Source organism: Castanea sativa, chromosome 5, assembly GCF_040712315.1.
Source record: "Castanea sativa cultivar Marrone di Chiusa Pesio chromosome 5, ASM4071231v1".
NCBI classification, from domain to species: domain Eukaryota; kingdom Viridiplantae; phylum Streptophyta; class Magnoliopsida; order Fagales; family Fagaceae; genus Castanea; species Castanea sativa.
In genome coordinates, this window is record NC_134017.1 from 28,953,532 (window position 1) to 28,967,232 (window position 13,701).

The following is a 13,701-nucleotide window of genomic DNA, read 5'->3' on the forward strand; positions in this document are numbered from 1 at the left end:
CTAATTCAGATTTCACAGCTTGAACCCAATGATGTGCATCTATATCATTCATTACTTCATCATAAGTGTATGGATCCGATTCAGCCTTTTCTGAGATAGCTTCATAAGTTTCTCCCAAACCTATAAATCTCACAGGAGGCCGAACAATTCTCCCACTACAACAAGGCACCTGTGTACTAGACAACTCATTAGTAGTATCTTGTGGTGTATCTAATATAACCACATCATCCCTAGTTTTATCCAACGATTGTTGATTTACAGATTCATTCATTTCAGCCAATACAACTCTACTTCTAGGAGTAAAATTATTCATATATTCATTTTCCAAAAATCTAGCATTTGTACTAACAAAAACTTTTTTATCATTTCGACTATAGAATAAATAACCCCTAGTTTCTTTTGGATAACCTATAAGCAAACATACTTCTGATTTTGGTTCCAACTTATCAGACTTCCCCTTTAGCACGTGTGCTGGACAACCTCAAATGTGGAGATACCTCATACTAGGCTTACGCCCACTCCACAATTCCATGGGTGTTTTGGGAACAGATTTTGATGGAATTAAATTCAAAAGATGTATTGCTGTATCTAAGGCATACCCCCAAAAAGAAATTGGTGAAGTGGAATAACTCATCATGGACCTAACCATTTCCAAAAGAGTCATATTCCTTCTCTCTGCTACACCATTTTGTTGAGGAGTTCCAGGTGCAGTCAATTGGGATATAATCCCATTCTGAATTAGGTAATCCTTGAAATCCCCAAGAAAGTATTCGCCACCTCGATCAGATCGAATGGCCTTTATGCGTTTGCCTAATTGATTCTCAACTTCAGCCCTAAAGTCTTTGAACTTTTCAAAGGCTTCAGACTTCCATCTCATTAGGTACACATAACCATATCTTGAGTAATCATCCGTGAAAGTAATGAAATACTTATAACCTCCTTTTTCTTGGGTTGACATAGGACCACATACATCTGTATGAACTAATTCAAGCAACTCTTAGGCTCTTCTACCTTTTGCATCAAAAGGTCGTTTGGTCATTTTACCTTCCAAACAAGATTCACAAATTGGAAATTCATCAAAGTCCGTGGGCTGTAAAAGTCCATCTTTGATTAGTCTTTGAATCCTATTTGAATTAATATGACCCAAACGCAAGTGCCAAAGATATGCATCATTAGAAGGAAACTTTCTCTTTAATGATGTTACATGAGAGCTACTATCTAATTCAGAATTGTATAATTCATGCTTATCAGAAGTTAAAATATAAAGACCATCTACAATATTGCCAGAACAGATAAACATTTTATCCTTCTTTATTACAACATTGTCTTTCAGGATAATACAATACTCATGTTTACCTAAATAAGTTGCAGAAATTAAATTCCTACGAACATTAGGTACAAACAGACAGTCTTGCAATATTAAAACCCACCCTAGACTCAAAACACAAATTAACAACACTAACAGCTTCAACCGAAATTCTACTTCCATCAGCCAAAGTAAGAAACAATTCCCCTTCACTTAACTTTCTAGTCTCCTGAAACCCCTGCAAAGAATTGCAGATATGATTAGTACAACCTGAATCTACACACCAGGAATCCGTGGGATTCTGTACCAAATATATTTTAAGAAGAACAGAACTTTTCATACCCTTGTTCTTGACAGCCTTAAACTTTGGACAATTTCTCTTCCAATGTCCTTTCTCACCATAATGGAAACACTTTCCTTTGAGCTTCTTTCCTTTATTGGCAACCCCTAAGGCAATTTGCTTATCCTCTTACTTAGTAAAGTCCTTTTTCTTCTTCTTTTTACCCTTGTCTTTCGACTTAAGTTGAGAAGTAGAAACTTCACCCACATTGGCTTCAACACTAGAAGTACCAAAGATGCCTTCCGCCGCCACTAACTCATTCATTAATTCAGACAATGAATAAACCTTTTTGTTTATATTATAATTCAGTCTGAATTCCTTGAATGATTCCGGTAGTGACTGGAGTATTATATCCACTTGGGATTTTCCATTAATGTCAACACCTAAAACCTCTAAAGTATTCAGATTAGAGATCATTGTAAGACAATGCTCTCTCACTGAAGTACCTTCAACCATTTTGATATTATAAATTTGCCTCATGGTTTCTTGCCTTGCTGAACGGTCTTGCTCACCAAACATCTCCTTCAGACTATGCATAATGTTCAAAGCTAGTTCGATATCCTGCATTTAATGATGTAGAACATTTAAGATAGATACTAGGATATAACACTTGACCATTTCATTAGATTTCTGCCAACTATCATATCGTTGTTTTTCCTTAGAAGGAGCATCTAATGAAGGAAAGTTAGGACATGGTTGAGTAAGCACATATTTGTGCTCTTCAGCAGTTAAAACAATGTCCAAATTTCTTTTTCAGTCAACATAGTTGGATCCAGTCAGTTTGTTTTGATTAAGAATAGAAACAAGTGGGCTAAATGATGCCATGTTCAAATCTGAAAATAATAAACATGAATATAATAAGTAAAATGGACATTGTCAATTTAGCATATAAGCATATAATATGGAACCTTAACAAAATCATAAAATAATATATGCAACGACAACCCAATCCCATGTTTAAAATTCCTTGGAAGCAAGTAAATTATAACACTATGATTGATTGAGAATTGTTCTCATTATTAGTGATATCATGATAACTCTTATCAAACACTAATAATATGTCGTTTTTCCTTTAGCCTCTAAGTGATAATGACATAGCTCCGATGGGATGTTAACATTAAACTTAGTCTAGTGTACACCATTGACTAAATTCTATGTGAGTCATTAAGTAACTCCACGATAGCGTGGTCGTTCTTAATGTAAAAACATATATTATTTATCATTAAGAAGTTTAACCTGTAGTACCATGAATTAAACACCCTCCAAAGGGAGCAAGGCATATACGCCAAGGCGAGGTGCTTAATCACACTACTATAAACCGTCAATGGAGGTCGTGAGATCCAACCTTTGTATCTCTCTCACACTAGATGTTTTAAAATAAAGGGTTTTAAATTTAAAACATGCATAAACTAATTACACATTGCCTTGCTCTTTATATATGTAAAAACACTTAGGAAAAATTCTGAATCCACAGTCCTCGATCGATCGAGGATGTACCTCGATCGATCAAGAAAAGTTCTAGTTGCCCAATCGATCCTTGATAGATTCTCGATCGATCGAGAAAATGTTCTACGAAGCTCGATCGATTCTCGACAGATCCTCGATCGATCGAGAAATCTTCTGTCAGCTCGATCGATGCTCAATAGCTTCTCAATCGATCGAGCATTACGAATTTTGAATTTTTCAGAATTTTTTTTAGACAGTTTTTCAACGTTTTCATGTACAAAACAACTAACATGTGATCATAATGAACATAAAAAGATATCAAAACTGAATTACATTGATGCTATAGCCTTAAAGTTCAATTTTTATCAAAAATAATAATTTCAACATCCATGCAGAAAACTAATTTCTAACAACATGAAACTATTGTCAATAATTCCAAAACTCAAATCATGTTAAACAGATACGAAATGAAGACCACTCTGATACCATTTGATGGAAATATGCATATGCGCAGTGGAAAAATAACGGATCTACTTCATTCATAAAAGTTAACATGTACTATATAAGTTTCAGAATTTAAGAACAAGAGAGTGTATCTTGGAGCGGTGAATTTAAAAACCGAATATCAGAAGCACTTGGGAACACTTTCAATCTTTACTCCAATTCCACTAACGCCCAAGATGAGTGGTCTCTTAATCAGTTCCAAAGGGAAAATGTCAAAGTGTCTAACACTTACAAACACCACTTCGTAATAGTTCTTACAAAATTCTCTACAGAAAAATCTGTATGTTTTTCCCTTTGTGTCTAACCGATTATCTAATTGGGCTGGCCTTTTGGGCCTTTCCAATTGGGCTTAAGTGTGTGGCTTGGAGTGTGACCAAAAGGGACCAATAAGACACTAGCTCCAATGGGCCTTGGTATTTTTTGTCAACTTTTGACAAGTCTAAAGTTACCATTAACTATATTTAATACCACTATATAAATATAGTTGCACTCTAGACCTTATCTATATATTCCAAGACTTTATTGTACATGCAACCCCTTCATAAAATATTTGTAGTAATACAAAGTCATGAAAGAAAACTGCCACTTTGTAGATTACTACATCTTAATTCATTGAGTACCCAGTTTAATCCTTTAAGTTATTTATCATATCTTTATGAAATCCAATTCCATAAATATATACTTTAGTAACTCCTTACTAAAGTGGTTAGGTCTAACTCTCTAAATAACAAACCCATTAAACTTATCTCAAGGGAATATTCCGTATCTCCGTTAAGAGACTATGAATTCCCTCTTGAGAATATATGTTCCATCAACACTAAATGTGGTTGTCTAACATACTGAGGTTTTGATTGTATCTTTAGACCTCACTCCTGATATATCAAAGCAACCTACACCTCATGATCAGGTCCATTATTCTCTCAGGATTAAGAGTTCATGTAAATATAAATCGTGGGTTTATTATTCAATTGATAGCCGTTAGGAGAATAATAAAACTTACAGCGGTCCAGTTCAATATGTCTTAACTCTTAAAATATATCAACATACCAACTAGAAATCTCCATTTTCATGATCAAGACAAATTATCTTAGTTGATATGTTATAGTTTTCGCAGATGAAATGCCCAATTTTCATCACCGACTACAAACTACATTTTGAGTTTACAAAGAACTTGTGATTTATATCTTCGGTGACTGTTCACATAAATCACATATTATGCATCTCATGGACTATATGATAATGTCCTAATATTCATGTTACCATTATTTTTAGATAATAATAAAACAACTTTATTAAACACAACATTAAGTCATACATAATGTCATAAATAATAATATACATAGCATCATACAATAGGATTTAAGGGCACTAATCCTAACAGAGACATTTTCACAAACACATGGCATGGTACAATCATCAACATCCATAGAAGCATACAAAGTACTATCTATGGCAATACACACAAAGTAGTCAAGAATCACACTTAGGTAATGAAACCAAAACAAGTATACCCACTCTGATATCAATTGAAAGCTCGAATTTGTGTTAAAAATACAAGAGCTTGTTTAGACCCCCAATTAAAAAATTACGGCTTGGTGGATTTCACTTTAACTTAAACTAAGAGCGGAAACAAGAGTAAATGAAGCGTAATCAACTGATACTACTCCAGTGCATAAACATGAACAATAAACAATAAAAGTAAAGTACAAGAGTAAGGGAAGAGAGATGCAAACACAAGATAACACAGTGATGTGTTATCGAAGAGGAAACCGAAGAACTCGACAAAAAACCTCTCCACCGCCCTCCAAGCAGTAAATCGATCCACTAGATAATAAGTTGGGATACACGAATAGCAAAAGACCCTCCAAGCCTAATCTACCCAATGTATCTAAGCCTTCCAAGCTCCTACTCCAACAAAGCTTCTCGGAACCGTGTCTTGTCTAACTTTCCAAGATCCAGCAATACGCCCGATTGCATCCGCCAAGGCTCACTAGCTTCTTTTGGTAAAACCCCAAAACTTCCCAAGCTCCAAAACACTCTCTACACTCTGAAAGGGTGTGTGTTGTGTTTGGGTACAAATCTCCTCTCAATGTATGGCAATAGAAGAGGGAATGAGAAAAGGCTACAATGATTTCTCACTAAGGATGGGTAGCTCTCTCTAAAACATGGGTATGTGTGTGGTTAAAAACTTATCAAGAGTTTTTCTCTCTGAATGGCCTCTAATACTTTTGTGGGTAATAAGGGTATATATAGTATGGGTGAAGGATAAGAAAGTCACACTTAAAAATCCTCTAGACAGAGAGTTTCGTGGATATCTCACAAGAAAGCCTTACCCGCGAGACACTCGCGAAACTGACAGCCTGGCACGACTCTTCAGCTTCCAGTCATGTGCTTCTCACATGCCCTTTTCGCAGGAACCCTTCTCGCGAACTTCTCGCGAGCTAGTCGCGAAATGCACTGATCTTCAATTAAACTTGAGTCTTCACCAACTTAATACTAAACCCAATAAAAAATACAAGGAATAAAATTAAAGCAAATACAACACTTTTTGTCATGGAATAAAGCTAACATAAAACATAGTTGTAAATCACAACTTTACATATTTTATATTTAATTCTCCTAAAAGTGATAGAGCATGTATATATTATTTACTATTTACTATTTAGTACTTCTAATGTATATATACTAATTAAAAGAAAAAAAAATACCATCAAAATTTTTGAGCCATCAAAAAAAATGTTAAGTTTAAATATTATATCTATGACAAAATTTAGTTACAAAATTAGTTGTAGTATAAGACTACAAACGTATTCAATATCTTTTTCTTGGAGATGAATTTTGATAAATTTACCATTAGATTACATCTTCTTCTTATATTCTCCATGCATACAAAATTTCTAGAAAATTAAAGATTAATAACTACGTCACCAATAAATTGTTTAAATTGCAATTTTCTGTAGTTTAAAATTATGCATAAAATATAAACTTATAGATCAAATAGTAAATAATATATAATTAACAAAAAAATTTAATATGTGTATTGAAAGCGTAAAAACATGCAATTCAACGGTTAGATTTTCAAAATATGTAGTACTATTTATGGTATTAAGGTTGTAGCCTAAGGCTACAACCTTATTCAATATCTTTTTATTAGAAGTGAATTTTGACAAATCTACCATTGAATTACATTTTCTTTTTATATCTTTATACTTGAAAAAAATTTAGAAAATTAAAAATCAATAACTATATCATCAATAAATTGTTTAAATTGCAAGCCTTTGTAGTTTAAAATTATATATAAAATATAAGCATATAGTTTATATAGTAAATAATATTTGATTGGCTTAAAATTTAACATATGTATTAAGAGCGTAAAGAACATGCAATTCAATGGTTAGATTTTTAAAAATATGTTGCAATGTTAATTTTTTTTAAAGGAAGTTTTAATTTTAGGCTACAATCAATTTTGTAGCTAAATTTTGTCCAATATCTAATTTAATGTTAAGTAGATAGCTCAAATGAGAATAGTAATTGGAATAGAAGACAAAAAGGTTCAAGAGAAGACATTTTCTTTATAAGGGAGATTTTTTTTGGAGTAATTAAATTAGAGTAATATAAGGAGACCAATTTGTTATATATAACTTAATATTGTATATAATTAGATATTTATTTATTTTATTATTATAAAGTTTCCATTTATGGTTTCTGCCATTTTATTGGTTATTTTCTAAACTGTTTGAGATTCATATTCGACATTGTTGCTTGCGCTATCTAATTTCCACTTAATTAGCTAAACGATGAAATTTTGGCAAGCCAACACAAACTTGTGATAGTTGTGGGGCTATCCTATGGTATGAGGAGATGATTGTGAACTCAAAACGACCATCACAACCAAAGTTTTCCTTGCCTTTCGGAATGACTAATTAATTTACGTTAAATTGCGCACCTCCAATCCTCAAAGATTTGTTGAGTTACTGTGGACCTTCATTTGTGCATTTCCACGATAATCTTTTACAACATAATGCAATGATTGCAAAGAAAAATCATTTTAGTACCTTCAAATGTCTTATTATTAATACTATTATTATGAACTTTTAGAATAACAAATTCAAAAAATTATTATATTTTCACTAACATACATTTCTCATTATTTATTCGACATTATAGTGTAGAATATTGTTAGGACATATGTGGAACTTGTTAGAACATAAGTTATGTAAGATTAGCTAATCTTTTGATAAAACACATTTTACTTGTAATTGGGTAGATCTAGGATGGGCTTAGTACTTCAAGGAACAAGAGTTCAAGTTTAGTATTGAAGCCATGAAAATCTATTCAAGAAACAAGTGAAGAAGTGTTGTTCATTAAAGCTCGACAAATAGCTCGACAGATAGATATCTATCAAGGTTTAATGACAAATCTCGACAGCTGCTCAACAGAAACAGTATCTATCAAGAATTACAAAATTCAGATTTCCAGATCTGTTTTCACGCATATCTATGTATGTTTTTATATGGTTTCTTTTCTCACAACCCTAGACATATATAAATATTATTTTAAAGGCCATCACAATGTTGTTGCACAAGGAATTAGAGCATTCCTTCATGCATTGTGTGACCGGAGACAAAAGTTGACCTAGTTCATCATTGTTTTTAAAGAAGCTATTGTGTCTTTGTTACAAAAGTTGATGCCCTATTTTGAGGCTCTCTCTTTCAAGTCTCTCCATAACAAATCATTGCCACCCCTTTGAATTTAAAAACTACTGATTTTATATATTTTTTTCAATTGGTCTCTCTCTAATTTTCGATCGATCGAGCCTTGCAGAAATTGAATAATAATTTCCTACAATTACTCAATTTCAACTTTACATAAACACACACTTTGAGCAGCCTAAATCTAGACTAAATGTTTTGATCATGGTTTGCCGACATATAAATATTGAAGTTCTAATACATTAGTTCCTAATTTCTTAGAACCTAACAATATATATTAGCTTTGAGAGCGAATTCGGCTCTAATCCTTGAACTGATTAATTCAAGTTTACATATTCTCAATTTTCATTTGCAAATTCTCCTTTTTCTTCTCATTAATCCCTCAATTTTTTACATAAAACTGTACATTTTTTTTAATATCTTGATTTGTAGATTCTTGAGTGAATAAAGGAGGAGAGAAGAAGATTAAAAGAGAGTTTACGGTTTAATAATGTTTGTTGTCAATGTACCACTTCTATTTTGGATATCAATCATATGTAATACATGTGCATTTTGTTTCTAATCTTTTAAGCGCATTGAATATTGTATGCATAGAGTGAGTCTGCTTGGCATTATAAGGTTAAACTATTATGTTATTTGATGGGTTCTTCCGCCAATGAAGAGTGATTAAGAGAACAAGACACATTTTGTAGTGTCACTTCCACTTGATTTGGTGATGTATTGCTGGTTGGTCTTTGACTCTTTGCTTATGTATTCACTATGTGTTTGACTTTATGTCTTTGCAGGGCAAACAATAAAACCTTATTACACTCACGGTTGGAATTGGCTACATTAGCTTTGCAACTACATTTAGAGTGCTAAGTATCAAATGTTGAATATTATTTTGAAAATTTTGATCCGAAGCACCACTTTAATTGTATGATTGATACCCAATAGTATAGACTCTCACTTTTGTGGATGTGCTTCTGGTTTGACAATGAGTTTGCATCATGACATTAATTTTTCCAAACCTAAAGATGTCAAAGATCCATTTCAGGTAGGTATTAACTTTTTCACCCCTGAGTTGGGCAATATATTTTCTCCACCTCTAATTATTCGACTCTCATTGCAGAGAATTAAAAAAGGAAAATTTAAATAATTTCTTTATGATTAGGTCTTTTTTCTTTCTTTCTTTTGGATAAGTTTTGTTTGGTTACTGGGGAAACAGAGATGAGAAAAAAGGAAACTTAAAAAAAAAATATATTTGGTGTGATATCCATGCATTCTTCTTTTGGTTAAGTTTTGTTCGTTTATGAGAAAACAGTAAGTACCTAAAGATTTTGTGGTTAGATAATATGTATTGGTTGTGTGCACTATTAAATTATCAATGGTGTTTAATGGCTACATTAGCTTTGCTTGCTTGCTTGATAAAACACAAAAATAAAAATATATACCTTCCTATTTATGGTTTGGTGTGAATGTAAACCTATCTCAGGAGCCAAATAATTTTATCATTTGAGTATATATATTGCCACTATATAGAGGGATCTCATGTTGTTAAGGATGTTGTAATATCAGAGGATGAGGGTGGTCACTGAAATGGTCTTTGTTTTTCTTTTCTTTTTGCCAATATTTGGTTGATTTTGTATTACGTAATTTGAATTTCACTGATGAATGGCTAATGAAATTTATTTTATGGGCAAACCTTCTTAAAAAGAAAAAATAATAAAAATTAAGCACGATTGTTGAGGAGGAGAAAGGGGATAATAATTTGTGATATTTGTTCAAAGTCCAAAAAGATTTGATTTTTGAGTGTAATTTATAATTAGTTTCTTAAATATTTCACCAATTAAATATAATTGGTAGAAATCTGTACAATTGATTAATGAAATACAATAAAAAATAGAATTTTTTTTAGTACCATTTAATATACACACACACACACACACACACACACACACACACATATATATATATATATATATATATATATCTTCTATGTTTTTAGGGTATCTGTTCTATGTTTATTTTTAGTTAATTAGCTGATGATGTCTTAAATATGTATCACAATGTTTGGAATGGAAGTGTAAATTATTCCAACTGAGGAAGGGAAGAAGCAATTTGAAGTTATTGATAAGGGTGATGTTGTTTTTGGGATATTGCCTCCTTGTTTAGGTGCCTCATATTTTTAGATTAGTTCTTGATGCCCACATCCCAGGTCAAAGAATGTCCCACAACTGTCAAAAAGATTTGTTATGGGCTTCAAATCCGTTAAGTCTCTAAAAATTAAAATTGAAAAACATTCACATAAAATTTAGAGAAAACAAATTTTCTCAACATTATCCTCTTTTAAGATTGTAATATCTTTTGGATAGTATTGTATTTTTGTATTTTAATTTATTATAGCTGCTCTTTTTTGTGTTAATTTGAATCAGATTTTCCCATTATTTATACAGTTAGTGTCTTATTATTAGTTTCATTTAACGTTTATAAACACTCCATATATTTATAAAGTACATGTGTTAAAGTATAAATTTGAATATAATCTTAATTAGGTTTTTCATAAGTTTACTGATTTGATTGAATGTTCTAATGATTAGCATTGCATTCAATAACTCATCTATTGCAATAAGCTCCCCCCCCCCCCCCCCACCCCCCTTTTTTTAGATGTTTGAAACTATGTTCAACCTCTCAACAACGATATTATGGCTGGCAAGTTTAGATAGCTAGGTTAATCTCTACACTAGCATATTTTAATTATGCAAGAGGTATAAATTAAGGTGTATATATTAATTGTGTATTTATATATTATTTGAAGAAAAAAAATCAAATTATGCACAAATCAATACACACACACACACACACACACACACACAAACACATCTAATACTATATATAAAAGTAGAAGCCTTTCCCTGAAATTAAGGAGGTGTATTGTTAGGGTTTGTGCCCTAAAATCCAATTTATTGGCATGTCATAAATAATTAAATTGTATAATTACATGAGACTATTTATAAATGAACTAATGGGACATTATCATAGTCCATGAGATGTATTGTATGTGATTTATGTGATTTAGTCACAAAAGATGTAAATCACAAGTTCCTTGTAAACTCAAAATGTAGTTCGTAGTCGGTGATGAAAATGAGTGTTTCATCTGCAAAGACTATAGCATATCAACTAAGATGATTTGTCTTGATCATGGAAGTGGAGACTTCTAGTTGGTATATTGATATGTTTTAAGAGTTAAGATATATTGAACTAAACCGCTGTGAGATTTATTATTCTCCTAACGATTGTCAAATGAATAATAAATCTCACGACTTCTATTTATATCAACTCTAAATCCTGAGAGAATAATGGACCTGATCATGGGATGTAGGTTACTTTGATATACCAGGAGTGAGATCTATTAGTCACGGTCAAAACCTCAATATGTTGGGCAGCCGCATTTAGTGTTGATGGAACATATATTCTCAAGATGGAATTCATAATCTCTTAATGGAGATATAAAATATTCCATTGAGATAAGTTTAATGGGTTTAGTTATTCAGAGTGTTGGGCCCAACCACTTTAGTAAGGAGTTACTAAAGTATATATTTATGAAATTAGATTTCATAAATATATGATAAATAACATAAAGGATTAAACCGGGTACTCAAGGATTAAGATGTAGTAATCTTCAAAGTGGCAGTCTATATTTATGACTTTGTATTACTACGAATATTTTAATGAAGGGGTTGCATGTGAAATAAAGTTTTGGGATATAATTTATTAATAAATCCTAGAGTGCAATTATATTTATATAGTGGTGTTAAATATAAAAAATGGTAACTTTGGACTTATCAAGAGTTGATGGAAAAGCCCAAGGCCCATTGGAGCTAGTGTCTTATTGGTCCCTTTTGGTCCCACTCCAAGCCACATACTAAAGCCCAATTGGAAAGGCCCAATAGGCCAGCCTAATTAGATAATCAGTTAGTTATAAAGGGAGAAACATACAAAATTTTTATTAGCAATTTAAGAAACGGTGTGTATGTGAGAGTGAGACACACTTTCATTCTCTCTTTGAAAACTGATTGAGAGACCACACATCTTGAGCGTAAAGTAGATTTGGAGTGAAGATTAAAAGTGTTCCCAAGTACTTCTAATCTTTGTTTTGAACTTCTCCATACCAAGGTACGCTATCTTGTTCTTAAATTCTGAAATTTACATAGTGCACGTTATCAATCATGAATGAAATAGATCATTGTTTGTTGCTTCCGCTATGTGTTTTTGTATGAGATACAAAACCATTTTTTTTCCTATAGTTGCCACATTAGGAAAAAAAGACTACTTTAAAAACAACCACGTATATAGTTTAATATTAAGAAAACTATACGGTGCACTGTATGAGAAAAAAAAACCATAAAAACCCAAATACGGTTTAGAGAGGCATAGTTGCAGAAAGAAAAGGAGAATGACAGAGAAAGAGAACGATAGAGAAAGAGATTCGGTCCATCATAGGTGGTGGAGCGAAAAATCTGAGACCTTTGCCACCTTCAGACCACCATACCATCCACCCTTATAGTCTTTTCTTTTTTTTGTACCGAAGGTCAACATACTCCTTTCCTCATTAAATACTGTTTTTTTGTTGAAGGACTGAAACTCCTCACCATTGTTTTTCCTATTCGAATTAGAATCTAAAATCTTCAATATATCTATGTTTTTGAATTCAAAACCGGCAATTCCCCTTACTAAATTTTCTAGGGTTCTTCTTTTACCCCTTTTTAAATAAAAAAATTAAATGGGTTGATTCTCTTTCTTTGGATGCTTTGGTTTCAAATTATCCCTCTATATTTTTTATGTGTGGTAACATTAGGGATTTTGCCCTTTATTTACTATGGTTAAAAGTCAAAATTTATTGACACCCCATTTTGCAACCTGCATTTAACCTCACATGGAGGGTAGAAGGGTAATTTCGCCTTAGAAATATGCATCTAGATTCTGGTCACTAGATCCTTAATCTCATTTCACCAAAATGATCTTGATGTTATAACGATCAAATTGACTGGTCTTAAGCCCTAATCAGTGTTTGTTAAATACATGTTTGCATCGCATACAAAACATACGCAGCGAAAAATTAACGGATCTACTTCATTCGCAATTGTTAACATGTACTATGCAAATTTCAGAATTCAAGAACAAGATAACGTACTTTGATGCGGTGAAATTCAAAATAAAATATCAGAAGTACTCGAGAACACTTTTTATCTTCACTCCAATTGCACTTTATGTCCAAGAAGTGTGGTCTCTCAATCAGTTTACAAAGAAAGAATAAAAAAGTGTCTCACTCACATACACACCATTTTACAATGAGGTCACACACTCTTAAAATTTTGTACGTTTCTCCCTTTGTATCTAACAGATTATCTAAT

At 32.3% G+C, this 13,701-nt stretch overlaps 1 pseudogene; it reads left to right on the plus strand.

Moving 5' to 3' along the window:
• LOC142635033 (dnaJ protein homolog ANJ1-like) overlaps nt 1–13,701 on the plus strand; it is a 57,897-nt pseudogene that overhangs the window by 21,944 nt on the left and 22,252 nt on the right.